The 19,945-nt window shown below is 41.2% G+C and overlaps 1 long non-coding RNA gene and 2 other non-coding genes across 3 annotated transcripts; all 3 read left to right on the top strand.

The window, feature by feature from the left end:
* The first annotated feature begins 1,514 nt into the window (after positions 1–1,514).
* LOC119253380 (uncharacterized) lies at positions 1,515–7,868 on the top strand. The gene is made up of 6 exons (XR_005127061.2): positions 1,515–1,546; positions 2,042–2,091; positions 2,190–2,265; positions 2,361–2,429; positions 2,719–2,790; positions 3,006–7,868. It is a non-coding gene; the product is annotated as an uncharacterized LOC119253380 (long non-coding RNA).
* Positions 2,520–2,589, top strand: LOC119253626 (small nucleolar RNA SNORD50). The gene has a single exon (XR_005127156.1). It is a non-coding gene; the product is annotated as a small nucleolar RNA SNORD50 (small nucleolar RNA).
* Positions 2,842–2,911, top strand: LOC119253625 (small nucleolar RNA SNORD50). The gene has a single exon (XR_005127155.1). It is a non-coding gene; the product is annotated as a small nucleolar RNA SNORD50 (small nucleolar RNA).
* Positions 7,869–19,945: the final 12,077 nt, after the last annotated feature.

The following is a 19,945-nucleotide window of genomic DNA, read 5'->3' as shown; positions in this document are numbered from 1 at the left end:
CCAATGTGTGCTGCAGTGGCTGGCTATTGCTTGATATTGCTGAGACAACCCTGTGCCAAGAGAGGCCCAGATCTTATTTTTATGTGAAAAATATATGTATGCATATTTGTACATACGTAGAAAGCTTCAAAAATTGTTAACAGGATTTACTGCTGGAAAACTGAACTGCTGAGAAGAGTCCCAGGAAAGGAACTTTTACTTTGCTTTTTATCCATTTGCACTACTCTGGTTTCTTACTATGAATATGCAAATTTACATTGCACATTACAAAATGATGTTTTAAAATCTACATGATGCCCAGACAAGTAATTATTTAATCATTTAGGTTCCTGTTATAGAAATCTGCTTCTCGCAATAATTTAATACGAATTGAGTCTTCATTTTAATTTTCTAAATGTCACCGCATCTGTTCATTTATTCATTCAAGAATACTTATGGACAATCTCCTTGGGCCCAAGCACTGTTTTAAGGCAGAAAGTAAACAGTTGATGTCCACAACTAAGTACCCCTCAGACATGTGGACAACGAAACGCACACATACAGTTTTGATTAATAAAAAGAGCTATGAAGTAAAGAAGACCGGGATATTCAAATGCTGTAATGCTCCAACGTCATGTGTGCTAGGGTATTCTGGGCTATTTCTCACATGAATCTTTCGCCTGCATTCATTATCAAAAATTCAGCACAAAGAAATTAAAACCAGCGAAGCTTTTCAGTGGCGTAACCTTAGGCAAATTACTTATCTGCCTCATTAAGCCTCAGTTTGCTCCTCCGCCAAACGGGGTACAGCATTTACCTCTCGGGTTTGCTATCTCGGGGAGACCTTAAGGGCTGCTGGCGAGGCGTGCGCGAGGGTGGGCGCGCGCCCCGGCTCCGGCTCTCCCGCAAGGCACGGTGTTCTCGCAGCGCACGGGCGACGAGGCGCCACGCTTTCGCGGACTTTCTTCCCCCGAGCCTTCCTGCCCGCCAATTTCGCCTTCGGGCGTGCCGCGGCCGGAGCCCGCCCACTCCTTCGGCGGCGGCCGCGGGGCGTCCACTCCCGCCAGGCGCCAGACAACCGGCCAGCTCCGGTCCTCCGTGGGTTCATCTGGTCCAAGTCGCCCAGCGCTGCGAAACTTAGGTCCACTGCCCGCCCAGAGCTGCCCAGTACGTCCTGCGCGGACTTGGCTCGGAGCACGCGTCAGTCTCGCCTTCAAGTGCGGCTGGTAGTTTGAATTCTGGCGCCACTCCCACGCCACGTAGGGCCAGACTGGGCAGGCCCCGAGCGCGGCGCGCCAGCGAGTGCGCGCGGGCGACGAAGGCGGAGCGCGACGGGCGGGCGGCGCGCGCACCACGCCCCAGAACGAGCCCGCGCTAATGAAAAGAGCCGCCGCGCACGCTCTCGCTCGCGTCCCTCAGAAGTGGCCACGCCCCCTTCCTGTCGCGTCCAATAGAAGCGAGGGGGAGGAGCGGCCTCGTTCTGACGCAGGAGCGACTATATAGGGAACCGCTGGGGACGCAGCTCGGTCTTTTCCGTCCGGCGGTGGAGCGGTTGCGTCTCTTTGAGGTGAGTGAACGTCGCGGGTGGGTTCGCGAGGGAATGTGGGTGCGCAGGCGGAAGTCGGGCTCCTGTAGGATTGTAAAGAGTTGTGATTGGAGCTTAAAGCCCTGCGTTGAAAACTTAAATGTGAGAAACGCACAGTCTGCCGTCCGCATGTCCTGAGTCTCGGGGGCGGCTGGCCGCGAGCTTAGACGTGAGGAGGCTGCTGTGATGGCCCCCGGCGGTGCGCGCTGCTGTGCTTCTGAACCCCACCGGCTGCGCCTGAGCGGCGGCAGGGAAGCAGTCACAACTCCAGTAGTTGAGGCGGGGAATTAGTTTTAACTTGGAGCGAGAGGCCTTTTTCAAGGCGAACGTCTGCAGTCGCCAGAACAAAGGTTATTTTTTGCAGAATGGACAGGCGCTGGCCTTAAGTGAGATTGATTTGTTCCTGTGCCCAGGTGGCGCTGTGTGCAAATTGGATCAACGACAGGGAGGGTTTTGAGTATATTTTGTTCCCCGCAGGAACAATGGCTCTCCATCGTGTAGCCGAGCCGATGCTTGGAAATTGTAAGGTACGTGCCTTTGCTAGCACTTCAATTGGAGAAATAAACCTGTTGCTATACAAGACTAGAATATGATACCTAAGTTGAAATTTGGTCCTTTTTATTAGATACAAAGGAGAATTCGAAGACGTGGGAGGATATTTGCTGTAAAATGACTTGGTTAAAAACGGAGGCTCTTCCAAGGTATGTGTTGGTTTAGTATAGTACTTCGATTTAGCAAATGTTTGGGTCGTACCTAATAGAGTACCTAAAGAAAATTCCTTTTTGTCCTTCAACAGAATCGTGGGGTTTGATGAATATTCATGAAGGTCTGGTCTGGATGTCTTTGGCTAGCTGGTTTATTTCAAGTAAGTAAGATTTGCTATAGTGTTAGCCTTTAATGTTGCTTAAGTTTATAATAAACGTCACTGTAACATAATTCAGGGGGAAAATGGTCTGATCAATGATGAAACCTATCCCGAAGCTGATAACCTGAAGAAAAGCTCTTACGGATTCGGCTTCTGAGATAAGACCACGGTGGGGGGGGGGAATTTATTGATTTGTTTTTATAACAGGATTGTTCGCCTATAAATCTTGTGGGTGGATGTTAGACCATATAATATTATCTCACCTTAGCGGATTTTCTTTATTCAATAGTGAGGGATTTGCTGCCTGACCATTGAAGAGGAGACCAGCTTGTTAGGAAGTTGCTACCATTTCGCCATTTCTGTGAGTTAAGATATTTTTCTTAACCATTATTCAGTATCTTGTTCTTGGTCTTATCTGTGATGATCCTATCCCGAACCTGAATTTCTGTTGAGAAAACTTACACGGATCTGGCTTCTGAGATAAGACCATTAAAGGACAAGAATATTTTCAGAAATTGTTCTAAGATCTTTCAATGTTAATAGCTTAGTAAATCTCAACTGTTTTTCCTTTTCTAGGGCTAGTGCCACGAGATAAACTTGTCTGTTGTATGAAAAACTGGTGATCAGGAAAAGCTCTTCATTTTACAGACTTGGAAAGAGAAATCAAGAGGACTTATTGGTTAACTGATAGATTATGAACCAGCATCGAGTCCAGATTAATATTTTATTAGATTCTAGCTCTTTAATGTCATAGTTCCCTGCTGTCATAGCAGTAGGTTGTTTCCTATATCTGCTTCTATTTCAAGTGCAAAAATATATGTTTAATAGGGTGTTTTTTTTATTTTCCATCAAGGACACTTGTAATCAACATTGTTCTGCATAAATTCTCCCCTGTTTAAATATCAATACATAATGGTAATTAAAGCTAAGTAAGAAATTATACTCACAATTGTGGAATTGAAGGTATGGAACAAATGACTGACAAAATAAAACTGGGTTAAAATATTGTGCAGAATGGATTTAATGCCAATAGTAATAATATCTGATCAAGCCTAAGGTGGTTGGGCTCTATGTGTCATGGTTTTTCCTAAAATATTTACCTACGTTTTTATAGTTGATAGTCTTCAGAGTATTAAGGAGGCATATAAAATTTCTTAAATGCTTGCGAACACATTAAAACAATGTTGGTGCAATCATGGATACAGCACCTAGTATTTTGGGTTATCTGCACATTATACTTAACAGTGGACTATACAATGATTATACATGCATCAAGTAGTACAATGCCAATAAAACCTTTAGCAAATGCATTATTAAAATAGACCTTGTATGGATTAATGGAAACCTGAGGACAGTTAAGCTGAAATAATTAGTCACAGGAATGGGTGATTTCAAGTTCAAAGCTTAATGCAGCAGACAAGGCAGAAACCAAAAAAAAAATGGAAAAAGTAATTTAGCATGATTGTTTCATTTTGGTTGTAAATGCCCAACTACCTGGGGAAAAAAGGCTGTGAAGCCTTAGACCTAATTTTGATAAGACGTTCATGGGCAGAAAGGGTGTATAAAACAGTGACTGATAGAATCTGTGTTATTTTATGACTAAAGATTTATTATGCATACAAGAGCTGGGGTGCAGGCCAGATATATATTCTTGGGGTGAGAGGTTTCACCAGAGACAGTGGGGAACAGACAGACTGAAATACACTGGAGGGGGGAGCGGAGGGTAAAACTGGAGAGATCTTAATGTGGGTCACTTCCCTGCTGTTGATGGGACTCATGCTGCAGTGGCTGGATCACTTCATAGTGCTAACACTTCACCCCTTGTGCCACCAGGGAGGCACTATTTTATGGATTTACAGCTCTAAAGAATCATCAGAGTGATATCTGGAACTAGCAATTTGTGCTGGTGCAGGTGAATTTACCCGTGAAGAAATATTTGGTATCGGTGACCTTAAGCCTCAATCCATGATTCCCCTTTCATATTCTACTGGGAACCTTCTAATAAACTATTTTTGTTAACTTGTTTTTACGGTAAATATTTAATGATTGGTGAAAGACTAGGGCCTTGCACAAAACTTGGAAGTCTTTACCCTTTCCTCAAAGATGGCAAACCACTACAAAACAAGGCTGGGTTGTGAAATAAGCAATTTGCTTTGGAGCCCTCTGACCGCATTTCCTGATTTTTTGTTTGTCCTTTTTTGCTCATCAATCCTGTAACGTTTGTTTCCCTAGTTGATAAAATCCCAACCATATTTGTGTGTGTCCACTTGATATATTGCACTATATTAGGCTCCTGCCAATGAGGTCAAAGGTAAAATACTGGCTTGTCCTTTGTCAGCGTGTTAGATCCCAAGAAAATGGGGAAGTCAGAGATGAAGTACTATAGAAGTTTATCTGAAATTGAACAAATTTAAATCCAAATCACCTCAGATATGAAGATAAATTTAGTTAAGAGACTGAGCAAAGAATGCACCAGAACACGAGGGTGACAAGTTGAACTTTAGTATCAATTGGATTGGATATATGTGGGATGGGTAGGAAAGGCTATAGTACTAACTTGCTATTTAAGAATAGGAGCAAGGGAGTTAGAGCTGTAAAGACGTATTGCAGTCATTTGAATTCCCTAACACTCCACCCATTTTTATTTGGAAGGCGCATAGTCAAAAAGTTCTGTTAATTGCAAGAACTGCACCTAAAAAAAATGAACATTCTGAAAATAGTGGTTTTAGTGGAATTAAACCTAAAATCTCAGCATATAATAACATCAGTTTCCAGTACAATTAGATGATTCAAACCTTGTAGTCTGTACCAGGATGGCATTTTTCATTCCCAAAGCAGATGTCTTGCAGTTAGATTGTACTGGCCTTTTCTGATTTATTTGATGTATTGGTTATTAACTTGTTTCTAAAACAGATGGCTACAGACAAGGACCAGGAGCCTTAAATTGTTAGGCAGATAAGGGATTTAGCTTCCAGAACCTTCAATGAAGACTAAAAGCTTTAGACCTAAAAAGTGGTTGTAATAAACTTGCTTCAGAGTTTGAAAGAACAATACATATTCTTGGTTTTAGTAACTAGCCAATAGGGCTTTCTCCATGCCAAACACTATGCTTCCAAGTTATCTTAAAATACAGTAGTTTCAAACCTACAGTTTGGTGCACTATAATTAGTTGCATTCCCAGAAATCCAATATCCTCTGCTCTTGACTTCCCAGTCCTCTGAACTGAGCATGCACTTCATAACCCTTGCAACCAGTCTCTGCAACACCTTTTAGCTGTTCTCGAGGTTTTTATGCCAGTTTCCCAGTTAGAGCCTTTATTTGAATTCCAGCCTACTAGGATAGTTTGCATATCTTTTACTAGTCCTCCCTGGGAGTGGGACCCTCCTTCCTATGTTCTCCTAAAAGCTTGGTTCCCAGCATCGTATTTATAATTGCCTGACTGAAACTGAATATTGCCACTGCCTCTGGCCTTGCTCCACCTCATTGATTCTATTTATTTAGGTATGTACAGATAATCTGATCAAAGCATGAGTGTGCCATGAAGTTCAGGAAATATGAACTATCTTGGAAGAGGAGAAAGGATACCTATCCATAGGAGAACTAGAATCTTTAGTCTCATTCTCACAAGCCCTTACCTCCTCCCTTTATGCTAGTCCAATACTGATGTCCTGGCATGTCATGAAAACAGAACATGGGAGTGGGTTTGGGGAGATTAGTGTGATTTTAAGTATAGTTGACAGGATAGATTTCCATGAGAAAGTGAAGCAAGGATTTATAGAAGGTGAGAGATTGAACTCTTCACATATCTGAGAAAAGGGCATTCCCACACCAGCAGCCCAAAGACTAGAGCATGTGTGGTAAGAACAGAATGATCAGGGCATGCAGATTGTGTAGGGGCTTATGGGTCATTGAAAAGATTTTTCTCTGGGGCCTCCCCTGGTGGCACAGCTGTTCAGCGCTGGGCTGCGAAGCTGCCTGCAGCCTCTGCAGCACTGGTTCGATCCCCGGCCACCGGCGAGGGTCCCCATGGCGCGACAGACCTCTCCTGCTGCCCGCTGCTCCCCTCAGCAGTGTACTTCAGTCCTTCTGCCTGCTCTGCTCCCCGCTCTGGCTCTGGTGAATTCTCTCACCCTCCCACGCTTCTGACTATACCCAGTGCTTGTATAAATAAATAAATAAATCTTTACCAAAAAAAAAAAAAAGATTTTGCTCTGAGCAAAATGGGAACTACTGTAAAAGATAACACAGAAACTCAAAGTATGAGTTAAACATCAAAACTTACAGCCCAGATTATGGTGTCTACCACTCACCATTAAAAGGAAACAGGACTCATTGAAGAAATTGCAAATCTGATGCAAAATATGTACAAGATAAGCCTGATGCATCTTGCTGTAGCAGAGAGCAAGAATATTATCAATGACTGCTAATATTATGCTAAAAGAATTTGAAGCCTCTCCCACTGCCCATAGATGGAAAATGTGACTTATTAAGGGTAATAAACACTAAAGTTTGAAGTACATGATTATGTTAAAATCTATGAATTCATAATGATACTGAAAACAAATGATTTTGATGTTGTTAGAAAATGCTTATGAAACTACTCATCGATTTTCAGAAGTGGCAAATATAGGGACTTTCCAATACTCACTGGAGTAATGAGTAATCAAGTAGAAGGTGAGAAAGTTTCTCTTTATTAATGTATCCCACTAAATAACTGAAAAAGACTGATAATTAGAATATCACCATTTTGCAACATCTAATGAATTAGTGTCTAAAGAGTGGTTATTGATCTGCTAACATCAAGAAAAGTGATGGAACCAGTCGTTATGTGCCCCTGAAGGAAGAATTTAACACCTCCTGTGAAGTTCTTTTGCCCCAAACACCAACAACAAAAATATGATTTGATGTAACTTCCAAGAAGACAGAAACATTAAACTACACAAGACATGCAATCAGTAAAAACCAGACTATGGAAATCACAGTTTCTTCAATAAATTCAATAAATAAATTGCAAAACCCAAGAAAAAGAATGGGTAACTTAAACAGAGATTGAAAAGTTATATCATGTTTGCTAAGTTTGTATCTCATTTGTATTCTGATTTAATATAGTAAGAATCATGACATTTATGAGATGGTTAAATGTTTGAATACTGACAATATTTGATTATGTTAAGGAATAACCGGGACTTTACTAGGTATGAAATGGCATTTTGTGCTTGTTAGACTTTGTGTATTTTAGATACATGTTGAATTCTTATGGATGAAACGATTTGAAGGTATAAGACATGCTTCAAAATAATACAGAAAATAGAGGAAGTGGTTGAAGTGTATAAGTTAAACAAGATTAGCCATGAATTTTGATAAATGTCAAATGAATGCATAGGAATTTATTATACTCTATTTTTGTACACATTTGAGATTTTACAATAAAAGGTGCTTCAAAACCTGTGAATACCTTATTTAAAAATTTGATTTCATTCCCAACCACAGACATGTTTTTCTTCATTTTATTTGACCACAACAGTAGTTTCCTGGTACATGTATAGCTCATTTCTTCATATTGATTTGTCTTCACAAATCACAGAGCTCTTGTGTTCTTTTTTTTCTTTCTCCTCATAGCTTAAATCCAGGGTATACAGCTCAGAGCTGGCTCAACAGATAGTGTGCATGCAATAAATGAAATAATGCACATTAGATCCTTAGCTCATTGCTTGCCATGTATTAGCTATAATTGGTAAGAAGGTTGGGTATTTATACACATATCAATATGCACAATATTGCGAGTCACTGCATTTATATGAGCTAAATCCATCAGATACCCTTTATTTTAACAAATCAGGGACCTAGGGCCTCCCTGGTAGCATGAGAGTTAAGGCTCAATGCTATCAAGCTGTTACTGCTATGGCCTGAGTTTCATCTCTGGCCAGGGAGCTTACCCACATATGATGTAGCAGAACTCTCCTGTCTCTCCTGCTGCTCTGCTTAGCAGTGTATTTCAGTAAATCCACCTGTTCTGCTCCCCACTCTATCTCTGGTAAATCCTCTCACCTCCTGTACCTCTGGCCTACACCCCAGTTCTTCTATGCATAAATAAGTAAGTCTTTAAAAAAAAATCAGCAATCTGTAGAAACAGCTGAATGAAATTCCTCAGCAATTTCTCATGACTTAAAAACATACCACTACAGTGAATTAAGTTAATTAAATTTAATCCCCATATGCTGCTTTCAAATTCTTGTAGATATTCTTTAACACATTTGAAGAAAATTCACAACCTTGATTATTTTTTCCATTTCATAAGCAATGAATCTGATAGACAGTATTGCGTACACTAACTCTTCTAATGTAAAGCATACTGGGCTCATCAACCTCATCTTTTGGCATGAATAATTACTGAAATCTTTCTTCTCATTTTAACCGCCATGTCCATGAGCTATAAACTCATAGTTATTGCATGTTTAGATTTACCATCAAACAGGCATTTTATTAGGATTTACAATTAGAAATGTGCTAAGCAGGGACTACTTAGTGTCTCAAGGGGTTAAGCACAGTATTATGAAGCTATCCACAGCACAAATTCAATCCTGGCCAGACAGGGAGCTCCCCACATGGCACAGCAGACCTCTTCTGTCTCACCTGCTACTCTCCTCAGCAGTCTGCCTGTTCTGTTCCCCACTCTGTCTCTGGTGAATCCTCTCATCCCTCACAACCTCTGACCTGTACCCCAATTCTTGTATGCGTACATAAATAAATCTTTATTAAAAAAAAAAAAAAAAGGTGTGCTAAGTAAATGAGGGGAGGGGATTATCTTCTGAAAACTGCATCCAAACCTCTCACCCACCTGTTTTGGCTCAAGTAGAACAATTTGACCCACAAGATATATGTGGGACACCAACACAGTTTACCATACATCTAAATTTCGTATTTTTTTTCTATTATTACTTCTGCTATATTCCATTATCTATGGAAACTGCAAGAATAATTCAGTGGAAACCTGAAGCCATGAACATTTTGTGTGGTTGTATGCTCACATATTGGAAGGGGCAAGAGAGTTCTGAGAGGCCTTTTGCTATAGAACACTAATCCAATTCAGAGGAGCTCCATCCTCATGACCTAAGTACCTCCCAAAGGCTCAAATTCCAAACAACATCACTCTGATATTAAGATTCCAATATGTGAATCCTGAAGGGGGTGGGGGAGCACAAAAATTTAAACGATAGAACACATATTAACATAGCACACAGATTGTTTAAATATTTTGTTAACTAAATTTAATGTAAGGAATTCCATGTGTAATACTAAATATTTTATTTCATGAAGTTTTTTTTTTAAGATTTCTTTATTTATACATACAAGAGTTGAGGTACAGGCCAGAGTTGTGGGGGGTGAGAGGATTCACCAGAGACAGAGTGGGGAGCAGAACAGGCTGATTGACAGAAATACACTGCTGAGGGGAGCAGCGGGCGAGTCAGGAGAGGTCTGCTGCACCATGTGGGCAGCTTCCTGGCTGGGGATCGAACTCGTGCTGCAGTGGCTGTGGATAGCTTTATAGGTTGTGTTTTAACCCTTTGTGCCACCAAGGAGGCCCTATTTCATGAATTTAAAAACATTTATTGAGTAGGCTCCAAAAACTTCACCAGAATTGCAAAGAAGTCCACAGCACAAATAGTTAAAAAGTTCTGTGTTTTGTTTTTTTTAAAGATTATTTATGCATATAAGAACTGGGGTACAGGCCAGATGTGCAGGGGAGGTGAGAGGATTCACCAGAGACAGAGTGGGGAACAGAACACGCAGATTGAAATACACTGCTGAGGGGAACAGTGGGCAAGATAATAGAGATCTGCTGCGCCATGTGGGTCACCTCCCTGGCCAGGGATCGAACTTATACTGCAGTGGCTGTAGATAGCTTCATAATGCTGCGTCTTAACTCCTTGAGCCACCAGGGATGCCCCAGTTCTGTGTTCTATATCAAATTCCACTTCACTTTAACTTCCCTTCCTATCTAGCCTAATTCCAAGGCAGATCAGTTCTTTCATGCCAATATTCCTAATTTCTCAACCTGTTGTCTTTCCTTGGCTACTACCCCATTACCTGGCAAATCCCCAAATATGGATGAATCCAACCATTTGCTTCTTCCAGTAGCACACCAATATTACTAAGCCTTGCTACAAAAATCACAAAGCAGGACAGATTTATGTCAGTATACATTTATGGTCTCCTACCTCAACAAGGCCCTCAGTGCTATTAGGCAGTCCTTGTTTTCCTCGTCGGTTTTCTTCCCCATTTCAGATGTCCTTTCTCCTCATACCTAACCTCTCCTTCACCCTATCTCAACTCTTTCTTCACCTCAGCATGGAGTTCACCTGTCTTCATAGAGGATTTGAAGATTTCAAATAATACAATGTCTTTACGCCAGCCATTAAATAGATGTACTGTTTTTCTTCCTCATTACAATGGAGTTGTGTCCTTTCTCTGGTCTAAGCCAAATTTCTTCTCCAAATTACATTCATTCATTCATTCCACAAATATTGATGTTAGTTATGGGCTTAATTATGTCTCCCCTAAAAAAAGATGTTGAAGTCCTAACCCCCAGTATCTCAGATTATGACCTCATTTGGAAAGAGGATTGTTGTGGATATAATTAGTTAAAACAAGTTTATCCTGGAGTAGTGTTGGTACTACTCCAGTATGACTGATGTATTTATAAAAAGATGGGTCATGCGAAGGCAGACTCGAGGGAATGTCATGTGGCAATGAAAGCAGAGATTAAAATTATGCAGTATCAAGGCAAGAAAAAACACAAACACCACAAGAAGCTGGAAAAGACAATTAAGATTACAGAGGAAATGTGATCCTGACAACACCTTGATTTCACTCTGGCTCCAGAATGTGGGACAATAAATATCTGCTGTTTTAAGCCATTAGTCTGTGGTATTTTTGTTACAACAACCCTAGGGGGAAAATACACTGTTCTAGGCACAGTGGATTGTATGACAAAAAGATCCCTGGCCTTCACTGTGGAGTTTACCTGCCCTCTTGAATACCTGCGTATATAGATAATCCTACTTTGTCCTCTACCTGAAGCTTCTTCCTCAATCCTGGTTCCCCCTAACTTTAAGTGTACCGTGTCTCTTTTTATAAATTTAAAACATTCCTTGCCTTTACATTCGCGTTCCCTTCTACTTAGAGGGCTATTCCTTTCTTGTCTTTTTTTTTTTTTTTTGAAGATTTTTTTATTTATGCATATAAGAGCTGGGGTGCAGGCCATAGGTGCAGGGGTTGAGAGGATTCACCAGAGACAGAGTGGGGAGCAGGACAGGCAGATCTACTGAAATACACTGCTGAGAGGAGCAACAGGAAGGACAGGAGAGGTCTGCTGTGCCATGTGGGTCACCTCTCTGGCTGGAGATCGAACTCTTGCTGCAGTGGCTGCAGGTAGCTTCGTAGTACTGAGACTTAACCCCTTACGCCACCAGGGAGGCCCCTCCTTTCTCATCTTTTGCAGTCACAGTTATTGAAATAGTCATCCCGCACTTGTCTTCATATATTAATCACCTGTTTACACTTCAGATCTTTGCATTCTCACTTTGCCTTCTCACCTTTGCCCTCAGCATTACACTGAGTTTGCTCTTACCCCAAGGTCATAGGATGACCTTGTCAATAAATCCAATGGAAATTTGAGTTTCCTTCTTGCTTGGTCTCTTAGCAGCATCTAACCATGTTGACCACTTTATCCTTCCTACAATGTTTTTTTCCTTTAGTGTCTGTAATACTGTTCTCCTATATTTTCTCCACGTTTTGTGATTGCTCTCCTCAGACTTTTCTAAAGATATTTCTTTCACATATTCCTTAAGCTTCTATGCCAGGTTCTCTTTCATTATTTTGCACACTCTTGCTAAGCAATAACTTTCATTTCCCTGTTTTTTTTAAGATTTATTTATTTGTTTATTTATTTATTTATTTATTTATTTATTTCTAGAAGCACTGGGTACAGTCAGAAGTGCTGGAGGGTGAGGGAATTCACCAGATCCAGAGTGGGGAGCAGAGCAGGCAGAAGGACCGAAGTACACTGCTGAGGGGAGCAGCGGGCAGCAGGAGAGGTCTGCGCGCCATGTGGGACCCTCCTCTGGTGGCCGGGGAGCAGCTGGGTATCGAACCGGCGCTACAGGGGCTGCGGGCAGCTTCGCAACCCAGCGCTCAACCGCTGCGCCACCGGGGAGGCCCTTCCCTGGTTTTTGTTAGAAAACCTTGTGTAGATGACTTCCAAGTTTGTAACTCTAGATAATATAGCTTTATAGAGATTTAGATCTGAATATCCTACTATCTATGAACATCACTATTATACAATACATGTGCCCGCCAACTCAACATTTTTTACTGTCTTCTCACCCCTCCATTCCATTTCTTTTTCCAGCATTCCTAGCACCAGAAAACGGCATATCCATGCTTCCTAAATTCAAAGCCATACCTTGGACTCATTCTTTACTCTTCTCTCCCTTAACACTCTACAATCTATGAATTCTATTCCTTTGGCAGTCCAAATATTCCTTGAAACCATCCTTACTCCACATTTTAAAGGCTTTTCTCAGACACCATCCTCTCTCACATCAATTATTACACTATCCTCTTATTGGTTTTCTTGTCTCCAGTGTTGGTTTCAGGGCCAGGTTCAAGGGCAAATGATTTGGTGGTCACACAGGGTCCGTAGTCAAAAGAGCCCCTTGGCTCTCTTTATGCTCTGTTGATGCCATCTTGAAAGTCTTATATGCATATATTTTTGTTTTTAACTTGTATTTTGTAAGTAAAGTCCAATGATGCATAGATCATGTGTATGAGCACAGAAGATAAATACATATTGTGTCTGCTATTTCTTACTGCTCCATTTCCATATAGTGGCCATGATGCTTCACAAGCATAGAACTCCAGTAGACTCATGTTGTGTGGGAGTTCAGTGGGGTTCAGAATACAAGGCAAGTGAGTTAAATCTCTGTCAGCCGAGAGAGGCCATAGTTTCCACTGGGGAAACCAAATTCATTTTGAAGGCAAAGAGAAGGCATTGCATTCCGAGAAACATGAGTGACCCAGATCTCCAATGATACTCTTTTTCATTTGTGCTACATCCCAATATTAACAAAAAACTTATGCCAGGGCCTCCCTTGGTGGCGCAGGCAGTTGAGCACAGCGCTGTGAAGCTGTCCACAGCTTCTGCAGCGCCAGTTCGATCCCCGCCGGCCAGCAAGGGTCCCACATGGTAAGCAGACCTCTCCTATCTCGCCCGCTGCTCCCCTCAGCAGTGTATTTCAGTAGATCTGCCTGTTCTGCTCCCCTATCTGTCTCTGGTGAATCCTCCACCATCCCCCTGCACCTCTGGCCTGCACCCCAGTTCTTCTATGCATAAAAAAATAAAATAATATTCAGTTCAGACCCTTTAAAAACTATAGAATTCCTGGGCCTCCCTGGTGGCACAAGGGGTTAAGCGTCAGCACTATGATGCTATCCACAACTACTGTAGCATGAGTTTGATTCCCGGCCAGGGAGATACCCACATGGTGCAGCAGACCTCTCCTGACTCTCCCGCTTCTCCCCTCAGCAATGTATTTTAGTCAGTATGCCTGTTCTGCTCCCCACTCTGTCTCTGGAGAATCCTGGCACCTCTGGCCAGCACCCTAGCTCTTAAATGCATAAATAAATAAATATTTTTTTTTAAAAAGCCAAAAACTATAGAATTCCTAGCCAGACAATTCTGAATGTACTTCTGTTTGCTGGGGGAAAAGAGAATGGTGACTAGAACTTAGACAAGTGGGTCAGGATGTCCATGTGTCTATGAACAAGAACAAGACACTTCTTTTTTATGACTTTTTTTTTGAAAGATTTATTTATTTATGCATACAAGAGCTGGGGTTGAGAGGCCAGAGATGTGGGGGTTGAGAGGACTTACCAGAGACAGAGCGGGGAACAGAACAGGCAGACTGACTGAAATACACTGCTGCGTGGAGCCACGGGTGAGATAGGAGAGGTCTGCTGCTCCATGTGGTTTTCTCCCTGGCCAGCAGGGATCGAACTCATGCTGCAGAGGCTGTGGATTGCTTCATAGTGCGGTGCTTAACCCATTGTGCCACCAGGAATGTCCAAGACACTTTTTGGTATAGGATGGAATTGAAAGTGGGAAGAGAAAGGGAAGAGACTTGATGTCTTATGCCAGCACTGAGCACTGAGTCCCAGAATTCTGAATTTGAATTTGGTCTTTTGGGTCTCTATACAAAGTTATATGTGTTAAGAGAGAAGAAAAGAACATGTCCTATTTAGTAGTCTGTTCAATAGACCTACAACTTTTAATTATTTAGACTCAAATGATACGTGGGCATCCATTTCTTCTTTTTTATTTTAAGTCACCTCTCCCCTGTCCTACCCCATTTTTACCCTTGCCCTAAGCTTTGCAAATGTTATAGGCAAGTCTGTAGAGCTTCATCTACCTTGAGGAAGGAGCATCTTCTTTGGATGTAGGCACCTTTTACTGCCCTTTCCACTCTCCCAGGGCAGGTCTGGAGACTCCAACCTGTGTCTATCCAGAGGGAATAATTAGGGCCTCCCCTGGTGGCGCAGCTGTTTAGCGCTGGGCTGCAAAGCTGCCCACAGCCTCTGCAATGCCGGTTCGATCCCCGGCTGCCAGCGAGGGTCCCTCGTGGTGCAACAGACCTCTCCTGCCACCCGCTGCTCCCCTCAGCAGTGTATTTCATCAGTCTGCCTGTTCTGTTCCCCGCTCTGGCTCTGGTGAATTCTCTCATCCTCCTGCGCTTCTGACTGTACCCAGTGCTTGTATAAATAACTAAATAAATCTTTAAAAAAAAAAAGAAACAGGGAATAATCATTTCTAAATCACACAAAGTCTTTATTGTAGGTAAATAGGGGGAATATAGCATTTCTTTTAAAGATTTATTTATTTATGTATACAAGAACTGGGGTACAGGCCAGAGGTTCAGGGGATGAGAGGATTCACCAGAGACAGAGTGGGAAACCAAACAGGGAGATCAACTAAAATACACAGATGAGGGGAGCAGTGGGCGAGACAGGAGAAATCTACTGCGCCATGTGGGTAGCTCCTTGGCTGGCCAGGGATCGAACTCATGCTGCAGAGGCTGCGGACAGCTTCACAGTGCTGTGCTCAACCCCTTGTGCCACCAGGGCGGCCCCCCCAGAATACAGCATTTTTTAAAAGTAAAATGAACAAAAAATATGAAATATAGGAATGCTTTTGTATGTAGTAAAAGCCTTGCCATAAAATACAGTTCATATATACATACATATGAAATTTATAAATTGATGGCATTATATCTTTTTCCTTGAGTCATGGTCAGAAAAGTGTGAAAGCCTCCACACCAGATGGTATACAAACCTTTATAATCCGGCTGTAGATTGCCTCTCTGATATCGCAAACTGCAATTAATTCTGCTTTCCAAGTCCTGCCTTTTGCCTTCCTACGCACTCACACTGTACACTCTAATCACAATGACCTTTTCTCTATTTTTAGAAGGCACCTTGTTTCTCTTATTCCTGAACTATTGTGTATGCTATTCCTTTAGCCCAGAATCCTCATATCCTTTTCATTTTAATAATTACTCAGCCTCGAGGACGCAGTAGAGCCATTGCCTCCTCCTTTCTAGGCTTCTATAGCATCCTTTCCGCTATCATTGAACTCACTACCATGTTGTATAACTGCTCGGCTGACTTTTAGTCTTATGAGGGACAGGACAATAACTAATTTGCCCATCTATCTCTCCTTTGTTTAGCACAGATTCTGGCATAGATAAGTAGTCAATAAATAATGTTGAACTGCTTTGAATTAAAAATATATTTTCTAAACCACCTACATCTATCTATATATTTTTTCTATTTTCTATGTAAGGTATATTACACTACTAAATATATTTACGTTTCCTTGTAATTAAATCCTTTCAAGGTCTCTGATTATTTTCTTAGAATAAAGACTTAGGAGTAAAATTATTACTAGGTCAAAATACATGTCTATTTTAAAGAACTTGACGTGTATTGCCAAATTAATTTCCATGTTTATTTTCCTAAATCTATTTCTTTATTTTTAAGATCTTTAAAAAATTATTTATTTATTTATTTATTTATTTATTTATACATAGAAGAACTGGGGTATAGGCCAGAGGTGTGGGGGTTGGGGGGGAAAGAATTCACCAGAGACAGAGTGGGGAGCAAAACAGGTGGATCTGCTGAAATACACTGCTGAGGGGAGCAGCAGATGAGACAGGAGAGGTCTGCTGTGCCATGTGGGTTAGCTCCCTGGCCTGGGATTGAACTCAGGCTGTAGCAGTGATAGCGCTGAGACTTAATCCCTAGGCCGCCAGGGAGGCCCTGTCCTAAATCTATTTAGAAATCATTGACAATTTTACAGAATTAAGTCAACCTCATGCAGGACTTTGCTATCTCTCCCTATTTATTTATCTTTTTATATTACCCAATCTTGTTCAGTGTTATTTTTATATTACACAATATAAGTTTTGTAATTTTCTTGCTATATGATCTTCACATTCCTTTTAAAGGTAGCTGTGTTTATATATATATTTATATATATCTCTGTGGATTTATGTGTCTGAATACACACATATGTACAACTTCACACATTTGTAAAACTATTACTGTTAGAATGAAAAGTCCTTTCCACAGTTTTTTATTACCAGGTATTACTGGTATGTAGGAAAACTAATGGTAGTGATTGCTTTCTTATCTGGCTACTTTATGGCTTTTCTAATTAGTTATAAACATATACAACCTTATTATCTTTAAATAATGGTACATTCATCTTTTCTACTGTTATGCTTTTTGTTTCTTGTCTCATTTTAATTGTTATAATTTCCAGAACTTGTTCAATAAAGCTAGACTCTCTTTTGTATTTCTTACTTAATGGAAATAATAGTATTTCAATGGGAAGGGTAGTATTGCTTGGATTTCACAAAGTATTCTTTATTATTGTAGAGAAATAATTCAATTCTTAGTTTACTGTTATTAAAACTCAAAAGTGATATTTATTTTTATAAGATGTCTTTTTAGCACATATTGAAATGAATATATAGCTTCCTCCCTTTCAACAACTGATGTAAGGTATTAGATTAGGTATTTTGTGATACTCTTTCATTTTAGCTACTTGTAGAGTTTAATTTGTGAGTTCTTATTTATATAATACTTTTACATTTCTTTTCATAATGGATATTGTTCTGAATGTGTGTGTATTTGTCCTCTGTAAGTTTTATTGTTTATTTTATTTTATTTGGTAAAGATTTATTTATTTATACATACAAGAGCTGGGGTGCAGGCCAGAGATGCGGGGGGTGAGAGGACTCACCAGAGACAGAGTGGGGAACAGAACAGGAAGACTGACTAAAATACACTGCTGAGGGGAGCAGCAGGCAAGACAGGAGAGTTCTGCTGAGCCATGTGGGTAGCTCCCTGGCTGGTTGGCCGGAAATCGAACTCTTGCTGCGGAGACTGCAGATAGCTCCATAGTGCTGTGCTTAACCACTTGCACCACCAGGGAGGCCCTATTTTATTTTTAAAGATTTATTTACTTGGACCTCCCTGGTGGTGCAGGGGTTAAAGTCTCAGCGCTGTCAAGCTATTGCCAGCCACTAGGGTGGCATAAATTTGATCTCCGGCCAGGGAGCTAACCCACATTGCACAGCAGACCTCTCCTGTCTGGACCACTGCACCCCTCAGCAGTGTATTTCAGTAGATCGACCTGTTCTGCTCCCTACTTTGTCTCTGGTGAATCCTCTCACCCTTGCCTCCCCGCCCTCTGCAACCTGGCCTAGGCCCCAGTTTTTGTATGCATAAGTAAATAATAATAAATCTTTTAAAAAAATGATTTACTTATTTATTGCATCTAAGAACTGGGGTGTAGGCCAAAGAAACAGGAGGTAAGAGGATTCACCACAGACACAGTGGGGAGCAGAACAGGCAAACTTACTGAAATACACTGCTGAGGGGAGCAGCGGGCAAGACAGGAGAAGTGTGCTGTGCCATGCGCATAGCTCCCGGCCTGCCGGGGATCGAACTCATGCTGCAGTGACTGGCGATAGCTTGATAGCACTGTCTTTAACCCCTGCACCACCAGGGAGGCCCCCTGTGTAATCTTTTTTGGTGCATCTTTGCCCATCTCTAAACATTTGTTCTATTTTCCTCTGCTTTCTGTTGGTCTCTCCCTTCCCTATTTACATGTGTTCTCTTTATTGCTTTCTTAAAAACTTTACTCTTTGTTCAGTACCTCTCTTCTGCAACACAACCTTTTTTTATTGCTTTTGGATTTTAGAAACATGAGTCTCTCACCTTAAACACTAAAACTATGATTCAAAATCTGGACAATAATACCCTGCCTTTAACCCACCCCTCCCTTAAGCAACTACCTATATTTCTATGCCCTTTCTCAAAGACCTTGAAACTGCAGTTCACATATACTGTTTCCATCTCCTTTCTTCTTTTTTTCTCTATTTCTTTTTTTCATTGATTTTATTTTTCTTCCATTTCTTATTTTATTTTTTTAAAGATTTATTTATTTATGCATACAAGAACTGGGGTACAGGCCAGAGTTGTGGGGGGGGGTGAGAGGATTCACCAGAGACAGAGTGGGGAACAGAACAGGCAGATTGACTGAAATACACTGCTGAGAGGAGCAGAGGGCAAGTCAGGAGAAGTCTGCTGTTCCATGTGGGTAGCTCCCTGGCCGGGTATTGAACTCATGCTGCAGTGACTGCGGATAGCTTCATAGGTTGCTCTTAACTCTTTGTGCCACCAGGGAGGCCTCTTTTTTCCATTTTTTAAATTCACCTACTTTCTTTTAACAAGAGAATTGGATCATTCTAGATCAGGGCTGTTTAATAAAACTTTCTGCATTGACAGAAAGTTTTGTGTCAGTGATATCCAGTGTAGCAATCACCAGCCAAATGTGACTATCAAATACTTGACAGTTGTCTATTGTGACTGAAACTGAATTTTCAGTTTTATTCCATTTTATTTAAAGGAGTCTATGTGGCTAGTGGCTATGATATTGGACAGTTTGGTTCTAGATTAAAATAAATGAAAGATATCACAAAATACCATGTGTGAAACTTGATTAAAAGTAATGAAAAACAGATAGAGAGATGCTGGTGGGTTTCAGCTTAATCTCTCTCCCTAGGTCTATATCTACGGATAGTTTTTTTCCCAGCTGTGAACCCTGCTAACCAACAGTGAGTCAGGCCTGCCCTCAGCCGCAAAGCAGTCTTCCGTGGAGTGGTTTGTGACTAGTCAGTTTGTGTTCTCCAGCTCTTCCTTCCTCAGCTTCTCCCATCATTTAAATTCTTTTTCTTATCATAAGCTTCTAATTTCATTATACTCATACTGGAGTTTTGCCCTCCTCAATGATTCCTAACTGATACATTCTAATCTGTTACTCTCTCAGGCTTCCCCAATTCAGTAAGTGACACCAACATCCATCAATTGCTCCCTTAACTTCCTGCTTT

This window comes from Talpa occidentalis, unplaced genomic scaffold (assembly GCF_014898055.3).
Source record: "Talpa occidentalis isolate TD23 unplaced genomic scaffold, MPIMG_talOcc4v2.1 talOcc4.2, whole genome shotgun sequence".
Lineage (NCBI taxonomy): Eukaryota > Metazoa > Chordata > Mammalia > Eulipotyphla > Talpidae > Talpa > Talpa occidentalis.
This window is presented reverse-complemented; position numbering and strand designations above follow the sequence as displayed.